We start from the raw sequence: 16,250 nt of genomic DNA on the forward strand, positions 1-16,250 counted from the left end.
ATGCCTGTACAGATATGGGGTACAGTAAAATATTGCCCACCCACACGGTCGGTTTCCCCAGCTGATTCTATCGCTCAGATTGAATCTCCTAGAAATCCCGTCCAGATCATGGGCTTGATTCACTAAAGCGTGCAAAGTGTTAGCACGCCAGTGAAAAGCCACTTTGCACGTGCTAACATGCTTTGCACTTGTAAACTACTTAGCACCCTAGTTAGCACGTGCAAAGCTTTTAGGAGTGTTAACTGAGTTATCAAGCTTTTGTGAATCAATCAAAAGTGAAAAAAATATTGACAGGATGTAAAAGTTTAGAATAGTTGCGGGATGGGGCAGGAACAGCAGCAGCACAGACCATAGCCTAGAATTACATCATACAGTGCTGTGGCTCAACTGGTAGGTAGATTAGAGTGTGAGCTCCTCTGAGGACAGTCAGTGACATGACTATGTACTCTGTAATGTGCTGCAGAAGATGTCAGTGCTATATAGATACATAATAATAATATGGTAGGACATTAGACTATGACTATGGTAGGATTAGGTTGTGAGCTCCTCTGAGGACAGTCAGTGACATGACTATGTACTCTGTACAGCACTGTAGGAGATGTCAGTGCTATATAAATACATAATAATATGGTAGGGCATTAGACTATGACTAAGGTAGGATTAGATTGTGAGCTCCTCTGAGGACAGTCAGCGACATGACTATGTACTCTGTAAAGTGCTGCAGAAGATGTCAGTGCTACAGTGGGATGCAAAAGTTTGGGCAACTTGTTAATCATGATTTTCCTGTATAAATCGTTGGTTGTTACAGTAAAAAAATGTCAGTTAAATATATCATATAGGAGACACACACAGTGATATTTGAGAAGTGAAATGAAGTTTATTGAATTTACAGAAAGTGCGCAATAATTGTTTAAATGATGAAGATTAACAAGGTTGCCCAAACATTTGCATCCCACTGTATATAAATACATAATAATCTATATCTCTCTAATTATAATTATAATATAAATATCATAAATATTATCATACATACATACATATATATATATTCGTGTGTGGGTGTGTGTGAGGTTGGTGTGTCACTCGAAAACTGTTTAACCGATTTGAACGAAAACTTAGTATACAGATCCCTTACTACCTGGGATGATATGTTCTGGGGGTCTCGCGGCCCCCCTGCACACCTGGGCAAAGCTACAAACAGAAAATCAGATTCCACCCATTCATGTCAATGGGAAAAGTGTAAAAGCCTGCCATTCTCACAGTGATCAAGCCAGAGTCCCCACACTTGGCACAGTTGGTCACTTGGTCACCAAGGTTACAAATCCAGGAAAAGTGGTAGAGCATTAAACCGTCAATCAAATTTCAGCCATTCATTTTAAAAAGGGGGGGGGGGAAATGTAAACTGCAGCCATTCTTAAGCTGGCCACTAACGGTCCAATTTCTAGCGAAAAATCGTTCGAGCGATCAGAAATTCTGATCGGACGAAAAATCGTTCACTACACCATCAACTAACCAATCTTTGCTTCCTATCTATCACGACCACCAAGAAAATCCCGGGCGACATTTTTTTCACTCGTTCATAATCGATTGTGTCCACCAATGGAGATTATTTACAACCAATCCGAACAGAATTTGATCGCTCGAACGATTTTTCGCTAGAAATTGGACCGTTAGTGGCCAGCTTAAGACTGTTAATCGCAGGGTTTTCAAACTTCACACACTTGTTCACTGGGTGGATGAGATTAAGATTCAGAAAAGTGGGTGGAGCCTACAAAAGCCAATCAAAATTCACCTATTGATTTTCAAGGGGAATATTGAAATTGCTGCCATTCTTACACCATTTATGGCAGAGGCTTCAAACTTGCACCAGTGAGTCATTCGGTGATTGGGGTGCAAATTCCCCCAAAGGAGCGGAGCCACAAACAGCCAATAAGATTTCTTGCTAGATAAAACGCTTCCATTCACACATTTTTGATGCCAGGAACCTGAAAGCTCACAAACTTGGTCATTGAGTGACTGTGTGTCAAGGTTACAAAAAGTGGGTGGAGCACTGGGAAAATATAAACTGCAGCCATTCTTAAACGGTTAATGGCAGGGTTCTCAAACTTTGCACAATTGGTCACTGGGATTAATATTCAGGATAGTGGGTGGAGCCTACAACAGACAATCAAAATTCACCTGTTGATTTTCATGGGGAATATTTAAATTGCTGCCATTCTTACACTGGTAATAGATGCTTCAAACCTGCTACAGTTGGTCATTGGGTGACTGGGGATCAAATTCAGAAAGGGGGTGGAGCCACAAACAGCCAATCAAATTTGCTTAATTTCAATGAGAATATACAAATTATTGATACCAAGGACCCCAAAGCTGATAAACTTGATAATTGAGTGACTATGTCAAGGTTAGAAAAAGTGGGCAGTGCCAACTACATTTTTTTTTACATGGGAAAATATAAACTGCAGCCATTCTTACACGGATATTGGCAGGGTTCCCAAACTTGACACAACTGGCCACTGGGTAACTGGGATTAATTAGAAAGTGGGAAGTGCCTACAACAGCCAATCAAAATTCACCTATTTTTCAAAGGGAATATTTACATTGCTGCCATTCTTACACTGTTCATACGAAGAATCATTCCCAATTGTATCATCAGGCAGGGCTGTGGTTTCGGTCCAAAAACCTTCTGACTCCAGGGCCCGTTCACACTGCACGCGTTTCCATATGCGTTTTGGAAACGCGTGCGGGGGGGCCGACACGCAGGACATCAGACATTGCATAGAGTGCAATGTCTGATGTTCACACTGCATGCGTTCCGGACCTGTGCGGTCCGGGAACGCATGCTGCACGCAGATTTTACAAAAACGCGCGGCTGTCCCATTCACTTTTCAGTGATGGGATCAGCCACGCAACGCATACGAACGCGGATGGCGTGCGTTCGTACGCGTTGCGGTCCGCACTTTGTAGTCTGAACGGGCCCGCAGCTCCTCAACTCCACAGCCCTAATTAGTGGCCACCTTTAGGATCATCCAGATTTTTACCTGTACTTAGGCAAGCATCTAACTTTTTTTTTTGCGTTGAACGTCAAAGGTTTGGTTTAAACGGATTACAAAATGCAAAGAGAACTGGGTTGTTTTTTAAAAGGACATCAAAGGTGAAAAACGGATGAGAACAATTGTATCCATCCTCCTCCTAAAAATGACACATACATTTCATGGTCTCTGCTCAATGACACCATCATTGAAGTATGCCAGAGCTCAAATCTATGAATTATTGACCCCTTTTATCTCTTTCCTGCTACCAGAAGCCATTTGCTAATAAGTAATTACACCCATAAAATACTTTCCTATCAGTGAGGGTTATGCTACAGTCTGACCCAGTCCGACCCGGACAGAGACTCATTTGCATACCTGATTTTTAACTCTTTCATGGAGGAGGAGGAGGAGGAGGAGGAGGAGGAGGAGGAGGAGGAGGAGGAGGAGGAGGAGGAGGAGGAGGAGGAGGAGGAAAAGGAGGAGGAGGAAAAGGAGGAGGAGGAGGAGGAAAAGGAGGAGGAGGAGGAGGAAAAGGAGGAAAAGGAGGAGGAGGAGGAGGAAAAGGAGGAGGAGGAAAAGGAGGAGGAGGAGGAGGAAGAAGAGGAAGAGAGAGAGAGAGAGAGAGAGAGAGAGAGAGAGAGAGAGAGAGAGAGAGAGAGAGAGAGAGAGAGAGATATTTGTGTGCTTGGCACTGTACATACACATGTCTGTCTCATCAGGTCACCTGGGTTGTCTCCGCCCCCCCTCCAGTAATCACGACATGGGCCCAGCTGGATATGAAAGCTGAATGCCAGAGCTGCAGGGCAGTAAATGCTAACCACTGCTCCACCTTCCTTTTTGCTCCGCTTTAGTTCAGCATTTGAATCAGAAGTCGTCCAGTAGTTGTGTTTTCGGAGACCTGGAGTGCCTCGTGCCTCTGCGCTTTTATGCCCAGCAGAGCCAAGCTGTGATCTTCTGCATATTTGCGCGATAACTGCGACCGTGTGGCGGGCGGGGATTAATCTGCTGCTTTTACGCCCCACGCACAACTTCATAGAATCTTGGCTCAATCAATAGAGGGACTGAGACCAACAAAACCGTGCCAGTCCGCCGGGTGTACAGTAACGCACCGCTGAGCTGGATCCGTCTGCTGGCACGGACCGCCGCCGCTGGCAAACGGTCTTATGATGACAGCCTAGTGGAGGCCTGGACCGCCGATAAGAATAAGCTCCTCAATTGAAGCATGGTCTGCTGGATACTTAATACCCAATACTCACCCGCCCGGCACACGGCGGCACTAAACAAGCCATCAGCTTGGTTATATTTAACGTGTACTGTCCTTAAAATAAACACCTTCCCTAATCATCTCTATATATGTCAGGTATTTTAACAAGCTGTACTGCAGATGTACCTGTGATTATTCTGGTGCCTGCCCAGCTCTCCCTCGCCATGCTTCACAGTGTGTCATTGAGAAACTGCCCTGAGTGGTTAAGCCAGAGGTCCCCAAATGTTTTCGGTCAAGGGTCAAATCAACATACTTCAGACTGCTGGGGGGCCAGTACATACATAAAATGTTAAACATTACATTGAATCTAGGTATTGAGTCCCCCAATCATGCCTGGAGGAGAACTCCCAGCAGCCTCCATTCAGTCATGCGGCGCCCAAAGAACGTCTGTGCACCAGACAGTGAAGCATACCCAGGTGACAACCTGCGTCCAGTTGGACAGTAGTTTCACCTGATGCAGAATTGGATTGGAAGCCAGCGAATGGCTGCTTGCTGGCTTCTACAGTATGTGGATGGGTGGTGCCAGCACTGTTATTCTATATGCGGGGTGCTGACATATAAAAGGTGCAGTCAGCTACATAAGTTATACATTTTGTGTTTGGGGGGCAGTGAAAGCCTCGGAGGGTGGCATGTGTCCCGCAGGCTGTAGTTTGAGGCCCACTGGGCTAAGCATAATTGGAGCATATAGTTGACCACACCCCCACAGATGTGGCATTCCTTTCTTCCTGTACAATGACAGGAAGTCAGGGGTGCAAATGGGCCAATACCTTTTACTTAGTGCTTTCGGCAAGCTGATGAGCCAATAAGACAAACTGAGGATTTTTAAATATCCAACATCTGGTATAGAGCCTAGGCGCCTATGCTCTTTTGCATATTGCTGTTAAGGATCTTTATTGACCAGAAGAAGCGGTCCAGCACCCGTGCAATGCGTTGTCCTTAAGTGGATGAATGAAACTTCTTTCCAATTATATAGGTTTGTGCTTCGAGAGATAAGGCACTCCACCTCTCAATTTCTTCGTTGTTGTAGTTAATTGAACCAGCTTATACCTAGGGCGCCTCCAGCAGTATTTGGTTAGACAGTGCTGAGGAAGCAACTCTGGGTCATGTGACTGGATTTCCCAAAGGGCTTTTCTCTAGAACAGTTGCAAATATGAGAATTGTAATGGTGCAGTATATCGCCATAGTCCACTAAAAATTAGGCTTTTAAGGTTTTAAAATGTAGCTCTGGTTAATGACAAACTTGCATTTTTTTATCCTTTCAAAATATAGTAATTTCAGCTCTTTTAGGCCTCTTTCACAGTAGGACGTTGCGTTTTAAAGCGATGTTAAAGTCAGAACGCAAATTACAACGCAACGCCCCAAAAAAGTCACAATGCAACTTAATGCCCCGTTATCGTTGCATACAGTAGAGCATAGAGGCAATGAAAAGTATGCTTCCAAGTCATTACTGAGCATGTACAAACAGTCCAATGCAGCTAATAACGCGTATTAACGCACAGCATGCATCACTTTCCAATACCGCTACACACAAACGCAACGTGTGCACTGTGAATGTCGCACAGACTTTCAGTATTGCTGTGCGTTCGTCTGCGTTGAAAAAAATTTCAAACTTGCGACTTTAACGTCACACAGTGAAAAAGGCCTCAAATTACAGCTGGCTTCTAAATCTTAGTTTGTAAGTCGTAATCTTGAGTTCCCTAAATCTTAATCTTGTAGTCCGGGAAGCTAGCTGCTAAACATATCCTGCCATTCCTGGCCTGGACTGACTCACTCCTGAGTTCTACATTATATTTGTCCACCCCTGGTTTACAGGACAACTGAAGTGAGAGAAATATGGAGGCTACCATATTTATTTCCTTTTAAACAATACCAGTTGCCTGGCTATCATGCTGATCCTCTGCCCCTAAAGGCACGTACACCCGCCATACCACCGCAATCGACGGGTCTGTCAAACCCTCCCGCTGGGCTGACGTTCTGCCGACAGTAGCACGTGTGTACACGCTGTCAGAAGACTGATAAGGCTGTTTCTGAATGATCCGCTGAGCAGATCGTTCAGAAACAGCATCATCAGTCTGCCGACAGACTGTACACACACGCTACTGTCGGCTGAACGCCCGCCCAGTGGGAGGGTCTGACGAACCAGTCGTTTGCAGCAGTATGGCATGTGTACGCACCTTAATACTTTTAGCCACAGACCCTGAGCATGCAGCAGATCAGGTGTTACTGACATTGTCAGATCTGACAAGATTAGCTGCATACTTGTTTCTGTCGTTATTCAGACACTTTTGCAGCCAAATAGATCAGCAGGGCTGCTAGGCAACTGGTATGGTTTGAAAGGAAATAAATATGGCAGCCTCAATATTCTTCTCACAGTTGTCCTTTAAGCCGTCACTGCTGTGCATAAAGCATACCTGTAGTGACATGTTGCAGGATGAGATAAACCTGAACATTGAGTACCAATACTCCTTGGGGCTCATTCAAACTATGCGAGTAGTAGTGAGTTTTGACGCTCTGCACAAAGGCCTAGTGCACACCAGAGCGGTTCGGCTGCAGTTTGCGATCCGCTTGCGGGTGCGGATCCGCTAGGGTAATGTATTGCAATGGGCTGGTGCACACCAGAGCGGGAGGCGTTTTGCAGAAACGCATACTCCCGGGCTGCTGCAGATTTTGGATTGCGGATGCGTTTCTGCCTCAATGTTAAGTATAGGAAAAACGCAAACTGCTCTGAAAAACGCCACTTCAGAGCGGTTTGCCAGGCGTTTTTTGTTACAGTAGCTGTTCAGTAACAGCTTTACTGTAACAATACATGAAATCTACTATACCAAAACTGCTACACAAAACCGCAAAACGCTAGCTGAAACGCTGCAGAAAAATAAGAAAAAGCGTTTCAAAATCTGCTAGCATTTTGCGGATCTGCTAGCGGTTTTTGGTGTGCACCGGGCCATAGTGTGCATTTTACTTGGCAACATGAAATTCCATAGACTTTCATTTTATCATTCACACTACAACAGTGAGCTGCTGTGCAGTGCCTTTCAACTTGTCTGGAGTTAAAACTCATAGCAATGCACAAAGCACAAACCCATTCATGGGTTTTTATTCATGTATTTCAACTCACCAACTAGCGGGAATGAGCCCTTAAAACTTGTCTGTGCGCTTTAATTTTATTTTTACTGTAAGGGTTAACAGCCAGTGCCCTACGCAGTAGCAGTTCTCATGAAAACTAAATTAGAGGTTATGAAACAACTGTATCCTTAAAAAACTCAAAATAGTGTTATGGGACTCCAAGAAATTTCTACTCACACAATTTCTTGTCTCGAAGGTTTTTTTTCACTACAGGTGAGCCGGAATTGAATGGATTTACTGCATCTTTTCCCCCTCACCCCCTTCCCAAACAACAAAAGTAGGAGTACCCTTTAAACAAGTTTTTGAAGTCTAAAAATCTACCCTAAACTGTCTTCACTGTTGAGCAAGGGATTCTGGGAAAAGGAGATGAAAGCCAGGTGAAGCCTCCGCAGTGGAGACAAGATGAGGCAGCAGCCGTATGACACATCAGCCAGGCATTCACGCCTGAGCAGAGAGCGCTCGGTGAATGACGCCGCCGCGCACATCAGAGGAGCCGTGATCCATGTTCCTTGTCACTTCACGACCAATCGCTAGAAATGACAGATGTAGCAAATCAGCGCTGCCCCCGCCTGGGTTCATTAACCCCGCTCTCTCCCCATCCCACATCGGCAGAAAGGCCGATCAGCTCTGCAGGTGAGGAGGCTCAAGCATGACTTATGAGGCCATTAAATAGGACAGGCCCAAATACACCTTCCCACCAATAAATCATGAAGCAGGAAAGCGGGCGGGTCATTAGGATTGAGACAGACAGCAGCATGATGGGCAGATAGATCGCACCTGATCCATGGGGACCGAGACGCTCGCCACGGCGCAAAACCCACCTAGACAAATCCCACACTCGTCAAATAGGTTCTGGAGGTCCGCGCACGGCAACGGTGGTCTCCAAGAGGACATGGGAAGCCTCAGGATGATTTGTAAAGGACCACTCCAGCAAAAGCAGTAAGCAGTTAAAATCTGACAGACTCCACAGTTTTTGGACTAGTCCATTTCCTCATGGGGGATGCTCAGGGTTTTTTTTTTTCATTTCAAAAGCTTTTCTTGAACAGCAGTTTAACTGCAAAAACAGAAAGATACCAGCCAGCCTCCCTACTCACTTGCACACTATTTTGTCAGACTTGGTAACCACTGTCCGGGAAATGCTTTTGACATCAAAGAAAACCATGAGAATCCCCCATGAGGAGATGGACTAGTCCAAAACCTGTAGATTTTAACTGCTTACTTTTATTGTGGCCCTTTAAAGAGGAACTGTAACCGAGGATTGAACTTCATCCCTATCAGTAGCTGATATCCCCCATCCCAAGCTTTCCCTTTTCACAAATAAATCAGGGGGGGGGGGTCTGTATGGCTGATATTGTGGTTAAACCCCTCCCACAGTGTGTTGTCATGTCAGCCTGTCTGTGAACCTTGTTGCATTATGGGAAACGCCACCTTTTTCCAATGGCCAAGCAAGCAGCATCTCCCTCTGTGCATAGAATTCTCAGTAACGAACATTCCGTACAGATCACCTGGCAGAATTAAAGAGCTCACCACCAGTAATACATTTCAGAATGTAAATCAGGGAGAAGAAAGATTTTACAATGGGCAAACACTGGCTAAATCTATAAATGAATATTGTAAAAAATAAGCAATTTTAGTCTTTTTCACCACAGCTGCTCTAATATATGCTGCTACAATACTCAGCATACTCCATAGTGTTCCATTATTCCCACCCGTCTGGGGCAGAGGAGACAGGGGCGTCAGCCGCGCAGGCAGAGGAGACAGGGGCGTCAGCCGCGCAGGCAGAGGAGACAGGGGCGTCAGCCGCGCAGGCAGAGGAGACAGGGGCGTCAGCCGCGCAGGCAGAGGAGACAGGGGCGTCAGCCGCGCAGGCAGAGGAGACAGGGGCGTCAGCCGCGCAGGCAGAGGAGACAGGGGCCGCCCGCCGCGCAGGCAGAGGAGACAGGAATGTCAGCTCCGCAGGCAGAGGAGACAGGGGCGTCAGCCGCGCAGGCAGAGGAGACAGGGGCGTCAGCCGCGCAGGCAGAGGAGACAGGGGCGTCAGCCGCGCAGGCAGAGGAGACCGTAGTGTCAGCGCCGCAGGCAGAGGGTTGTCACAGGTGATGTTGGAGAGCTGGGGCAGGTGTGTTGGTAGATTCCATCAGAGCAGCACACAGGGAGCCCCCTGACACTCGCAATGCCCTAGGGATAGTGCAGATCAGTAATCAGCACACCAGAGAGTGACGTCCCCACTCACCCGATGTAAACAGAGTGACGCTGGTTATTATCACCTCTGCATGATGTAAGCCCACAGCAGCAGCACAACACGGGAGGAATGCAGAAAACACCGGGCTTAAAAGGGAACCTGACGTGAGAGGAATACGGAGGCGGCCATTTTCCTTCTAAACCATGCCAATGCTCTGCCTTTAACAGTATGGCCTTGTTCCCATCACTCGCATCAATCGTTGACGCCAGTGTTTTGAGATTGAGGGTGATTTTTTTTTCACGCCTCCCGGTACTTACCTGCGCCTTAGAGATTTTTATAAAACGCTTTTCTAAGCGATTTTGCAGAGCGATTCGTTTTTTACTTCCTGACGTCCGTGAACTCTTTCACCTGGAAATTAATACAATGTTTTCACGAAAGCACCGGGGAAATCCCTATACAAAGAGCTTTTTCAAGCATTTTGTAATTTCCCTACATCTTCCATTACAGGCAAAATCGCCCCCAAAATGGTACAGGCAGCACTTTGGTGAGCGAATCGAACCGCTCAGATGTGAACTCTCTCATAGGGAATCATTGCACAAGCACTTTTAGCGCGATTCTCAAAATCGCTGGTGCAAAAAAATAAAATAAAAAAAAGCTCCCTTAGGGCCCTTTCACACTAGAGGGCTTTTTCGGCGTTTTAACGCCACGGCCGAAGTTGGCGTTTTGCTAGGTAAAAGAAAGTCCATAGACTTTCATTTTACCTTTCACATCTAACTCAGCGTTTTGGAGCGTTGCGTTTCAACGCTCCCAGGAGCTTTTTCAGGGCTGTTTACAGCCGAAGTTGGCTGTTGGCGTTTCAATGATAGTCAATGGAAACCGCCAACTTCAGCGTTTTCAAAGCGTTTTACACCTAACTTGTTCACTTATTTTTATAGAAGAAAAAAAAAAAAAAGGAGGTTTTCATATGAGCTGTAAAACGCTTTCAAAACGCTTTGAAAACGCTATGTATTGGCGTTAAGCAAAAGGCTGACTTTCAGCCTTTTCTACCGCAGCCTCTAGTGTGAAAGAGCCCTTAGGCCAAAGGCCCGTTTCCACTAGAGCGAATCTGCATGCATTTTGTGCAGGCAGATTCGCTTAGCCAATATAAATCAGTGGGCCGGTTTCCACTTGTCAGAAGTTATGTGCGGTGGACCGTGCAGAAAAAAAAAAAAAAAAAATATGCACAGCAGAGCCATTAGAATTCGCACACCGCAAGGCTAGTGTGCGAATCGCCCGTAATGTATTTACTAGGAAATTTCATGCGTTTTCGCTATGCGAATTTGTGTACATTTTCGCCTAAAATCAATGTAAAAAGCACACAGGCACTGACATGCGTTAAATTGGCATACTTACAAAGATGCGAATTTTAATGCGATTTCATGCTAAAATTCACTTACAAACGTGTACGAATTCGCATCCGCATGCGAACGTTTTCCGCAACGCAATCGCACAGCACTAATGGAAACAGGCCCTTAACGTAATGACTTGAGGAGCTTGTTCACACTATCTGACCCCTGTGTACGGCTTGGGCTAGCTGAACCCACCAGAGAGAGTCTCTGCGCAGGGTCTGGCTGAACACCACATCTGGCTCCTGTGTACGGCTCGGCCTGGCTGAGGCCCCCCCTCCCATGTCTATGCACGGCCCAGCCTGCTGAGCCCCCCCCCCCATGTCTCTATGCATGGCCCGGCCTGGCTGAGCCCTATCCCCCCCCCCAATGTGTCTATGCACGGCCCGACCTGGCTGAGCCCCCCACGTCTCTATGCACGGCCCGGCCGACCCACCCAAACCCCCACCCCCGTGTACGGCTCGGCCTGGCTGAGGCCCCCCCCCCCCATGTCTATGCACTATCCAGCCTGCTGAGCCCCCCCATGTCTATGCACGGCCCGGCTGCACTTTCTGCGGGGGTCATCTGAGGACAGGAGGGAGCGCAGCGTTCAGAATACCGTGAGCCGAGACACTTTATGGTTTTACCAGGTTAGAGACTTTTCACGTCACGACAGAAGAAAACAGAACGTTTGTGCCAGACGTGGAAACTGCTGCAATGTGTTTACCTCCCCTCCCCCGACAAAAAACGCACAGAGCTCCATATCATTTATATATAAAAACTGGGAGGCGGCTGGAATGCTGTGAATGCGGCCGTGTGCAGCCAGCAGAGCCCGCCGTACAATGACGCGCTGTGCTGCTTCCGCCACAAGGCCTCATTCACATCCACGGGCGCAGAAACCACGTTACTGGTGCTGTTCCAGCCCCGGGGTATTCATACAACAGACATGGGCCAGGAATAAAGGGTCACTCCGCTACACGAGCAGACATGGGCCAGTATTAAAGCAGTGTTCTCTCCAGGCTCTTTTAGCCGGGTGCTGCACCCGGCTAGTTTTGAGGAGCACCCGGCTGTCATCAGCTCACCTCCTCCTCTGCTATAAGCAGAGTTGAGCACAGAAGCACCGGCCCTGCATTCTCTCATATTGCCCCACCTGGCTACCTTTTCACGCCACCCGGGTTAAACACTGATTAAATCTGGGTTAAACACTGATTAAAGGCACACTCCGCTACACAAGCGGACACGGGCCAGGATTGAAAGGGTCACTCCGCTACACGAGCAGACATGGGCCAGTATTAAAGGGACACTCCGCTATAACACTATTGGTTTATAAATATTCTGCACAAAAGCAGTTAGTGCATGGAAGATAAATATAGATAGCAATCCACCTTTCCAGATTTACTGCCACGGCATATTCCTTGCAGAGGGCGTTCGGATCCTGCAACCAATCAAATGCAATTCTTGCAGATTCCAACACGCATATTTGCAGTAAAGCCTTGCGGTGCCGTCACTTCTGGTCAGCTTGGTTCCAGCAGCCGCTGGAGCTTTGTCACCCGTATTATCTGGTTGCCGATCCTGCCTGTTCCTGACTTCCGTTTGCCTGCAGCCTGCCTTAACCTTTGCTAGTTTACCATTTATGCCTATCTGCCGCCAGCCTCGATCTTTAGCCCGATTACGCCTGTCTGCTTGGACCCTTGCTTGTTTACAGATTTATTCTGTCGCCAGCCGCCTCCGCTGTCGTATGTCACCTTCCTCGTGGACTCTGTTCTCTCTGCCTCCGGTAGGGCAATCCTGGGGGCTGCGACCTGGTGGCCATTAGGCAGCCAAGTAGTCCTTTGCTCGCTAGGGGTAGCGGTCTATCAGGATGCACCCCCTTCCATGTAAGAGTCCGGCCACAGTGCGCAGGTCCTAGAGGAGGGTCCCGGCCAGCAGCGGTGGGGTCCACGACGGCATGTGAAGCCTCTGATGACCCCTAAGGCTTCCCTCTACCTTGGGAAGTAGTAACTTCCTTTCTTTTCTCACAAGTTTACTTTAAAATTCTCATAAGAAAAACAAAAACAAAACACGACCAGTGAGGCAGAGCAGTTTCCCTTTCTGTCTTCCTACCTCTTACTGGCATTGACCCGTTGAGAGCACGAAAAAAAGAGAAAACACGAACTACAGTTCATGCAAAATACAGAACAAAAAACTAAAAACCCTGCTGGACAAAATTGAAAATTAATAGAAGCTACCTTTCTCAGTGTTAAAGGACAACTGTAGTGAAAGGTATATGGATGCTGCCATATTTACTTCCTTTTGGGTGATATTACAGTTTAACAGTGTGCTGACCAGGAAGCTGTTATGGGGTAGCGGCCATTTTCAAAATGGAGGACAGAGAATTCTATTGATTACAGTGGACAAACAGGAGGCAGGAGAGGAGAAAGATTAAGGAGTAGACTACACAGTAGGCAAGTATGACCTGTGTATGGTTATTTCGACTTAATTTTCAGTTCAGGTTCTCTTTACAAAGGTAATAAATAAATATATATGGCAGACTCCATATCCCTTTTAGGTTATCCTAACAACTGTAAGTAATTTTAGTGGCCAGTCACCAATGACCGTGAAATCAGTTCAGGCCAGAAGTGGCGGCAGCGGCGTAATATTTGTAGCGATCGGCGTTACTCAGATTAATCCCCAGAAGGTAGTGGCTAATTGGCTGAGCGTCTCGTTATGAACGGAGTGGGATGTGGTCTGCTGGCTCCGCTATCTCGGCTGGAAGGACGCGCGGCGAGGACAGCGAGATCTCCCCCACACCACTCCAGTACATTGTAATCTCCCCCCGTAGCAGATCGCCCAACAGCTGCTCCACAACGTATGAGCGGAGCGCTCCCCTATCCTCCAGCGTTACCAGAATGGCTTCCTGGAGAGACAAAGCATGGGGGGGGGGAGGCGCCGACAGATTAACAAACAAACAAAGGGCAGATTAAACATATGAGGAGTCTAAGCAGCATGTAAGCAGGGGATGTGTGTCCAGAGCAAGGGGCTTATTCACTGATGTGAGAAGGGGCTCTCGTTCTGCTTTATTCTCTGCTTTCCACCCATATCAAAGCAGCAGGGTCAGCCATACTATCCCAGAAAGAGGAAAACCACAAAATACAAATTATATATCCTCTATAATAAATCCCAACTGCCCCTGCGGCATCTTTCCCTGTCCGTGGTTTTCTGTACTGCGAAGTACAGTCAACCGTTGGGAGAGGACGGGCCAGGGAGCCGGGCTCGCACATGCGCACTAACATGTAGTGGCGGTATCACTACCTAGAGCCCGTATTTAAAAACGGCTTAGATAGAAATATATAACACTAGTTCTACTTACATAACAGATGTATAGAACTGTCCACAGCTTGATTTTAGTAAATTTTATACAGTAAATAAAGAGAAAGCTGTTCCAGGTATTTTCCATCTTTACTGCCTCTGACTGAAGCCAATCCTGATGTCATTTCCTCCCTTACTTTTTTTTTTTTGCTGCTAGATATGCCAAATATGCCTGAAGAAGGGGACTAGATCCCAGAAAGCTTGCATCATGTAACTGTATTAGTTAGCCATTAAAAAGGTATTATTTTTTACAAAACGTTGTTTTATTTCTACCTATATATTTTTTGCTGCTAGAAACTGCACGGTCATATCTAGCTTGCTTTGCAAACACACCTTAAAGGGAAGGTTCAGGGACACCTTGGAAAAAAAAATAAAAATAGATATCCTCTTACCTGGAACTTCCTCCAGCCCGTGGCAGGCAGGAGGTGCCCTCGCCGCCGCTCCAGAGGCTTCCGGTCGTCTTCGGTGGCCGACCCGACCTGGCCAGGCCGGCTGCCAGGTCGGGCTCTTCTGCGCTCCAAGGCCCGGAACTTCTGCGTCCCACGCCGGCGCGCTGTCGTCATAGGACGTCCGCCGGGCTGTACTGCGCAGTACAGCCCGGCGGACGTCCGATGACGTCAGCGCGCCCGTGTGGGATGCAGAAGAGCCGGGCCTTGGAGCGCAGAAGAGCCCGACCTGGCAGCCGGCCTGGCCAGGTCGGCCACCGAAGACGACCGGAAGCCTCTGGAGCGGCGGCGAGGGCACCTCCTGCCTGCCACGGGCTGGAGGAAGTCCCAAGTGGATATCGATTTTTATTTTTTTTCAAGGTGTCCCTGAACCTTCCCTTTAAGCAAAGCATAGATCAGATTTCAGCAGCTTCACACTGAACTGCCGTCAGCCAATCGGTGAGTAACAGTAATGTGGGAGGGGTGATGACAAGCTTCAGGGAGGGGCCCCGGCAATGTATCAAAGACAGCCAGGCTGACAGAGTATTTATTATGGCAGAAACACTGATTATATTGGAATGCTTGCAATGCAGGGAAAGAATGCATAATAAACAGAGCAGTGGGTAAACGGAATTTAATAGTTCAACTGACAAACCCACTTTAAAGCAGAACTCCAGATGTGAAATGGTCCTGGTCCTGCAACCACAGCAGCCAAGGACGATACAAGCCTGGTGTGCTGAAGTACAGGAGGTCACAAAATCACACCTGATGCAGCGTGTTGGATACCGCACTCCGATTACACCGCATGCGACGCACTTTGAGCGTCACATAGGTGTAACATTGAGACTTTCCACACAACAACGTGGCCGTGAATTCCGACAAATCAGATGGTCAGTTAATGAGGAACTGTAGTGATAAAGCAAAAGGGGAAAAGCAAAAACAAAACAACTATATTGCTAAGTAAAAAAAAAAAAAAAAATATCGAAATGAGATCAAGAAATTATTGATATTTGCCATGTAATTTGTTCATGTAGTTTGATCCACATTCAGTCTGCAGGTCATCATCTTTACTACTGGCAGACATGGGAAAAAAAGCACCAACTGCCATTATGTATAACCACACACTTGGCTGGGGAGTCAGAGTTGGAGTGGAGGAGTCGGAGCAATGTTGGATACCTGGAGACGGAGGTTTCATAAACTGAGGAGTCGGATGATTTCTGTACTGACTCCACAGCCCAACTATGCTATAAGCCAAAAGGTTTTGTTTTTTGTATAGATACACATACGCACTGAGGGAGATACTGGTTGGTTGGCTGTTACTTCCCACCATGTAACTAAGTTTACAGACAGCAGACTGTCAGGGCCATGGTCATGACATCACACAGTGGGAGGGGTTTCACCACAATATCAGCCATACAGAGCCCCCTGATGATCAGTTTGTGAAAAGGAAAAGATTTCTCATGGGAAAGGGCGCATCAGCTACCGAGAACTGTAACAGTGCAGTATATT

The 16,250-nt window shown here is 47.1% G+C and overlaps 1 protein-coding gene across 1 annotated transcript in view; it reads right to left on the reverse strand.

The window, feature by feature from the left end:
• Positions 1–16,250, reverse strand: part of PTP4A3 (protein tyrosine phosphatase 4A3) — a 145,820-nt gene that overhangs the window by 64,488 nt on the left and 65,082 nt on the right. The window lies entirely within an intron of this gene.

Source organism: Hyperolius riggenbachi, chromosome 5 (genome assembly GCF_040937935.1).
Source record: "Hyperolius riggenbachi isolate aHypRig1 chromosome 5, aHypRig1.pri, whole genome shotgun sequence".
In the NCBI taxonomy this organism is placed as follows: domain Eukaryota; kingdom Metazoa; phylum Chordata; class Amphibia; order Anura; family Hyperoliidae; genus Hyperolius; species Hyperolius riggenbachi.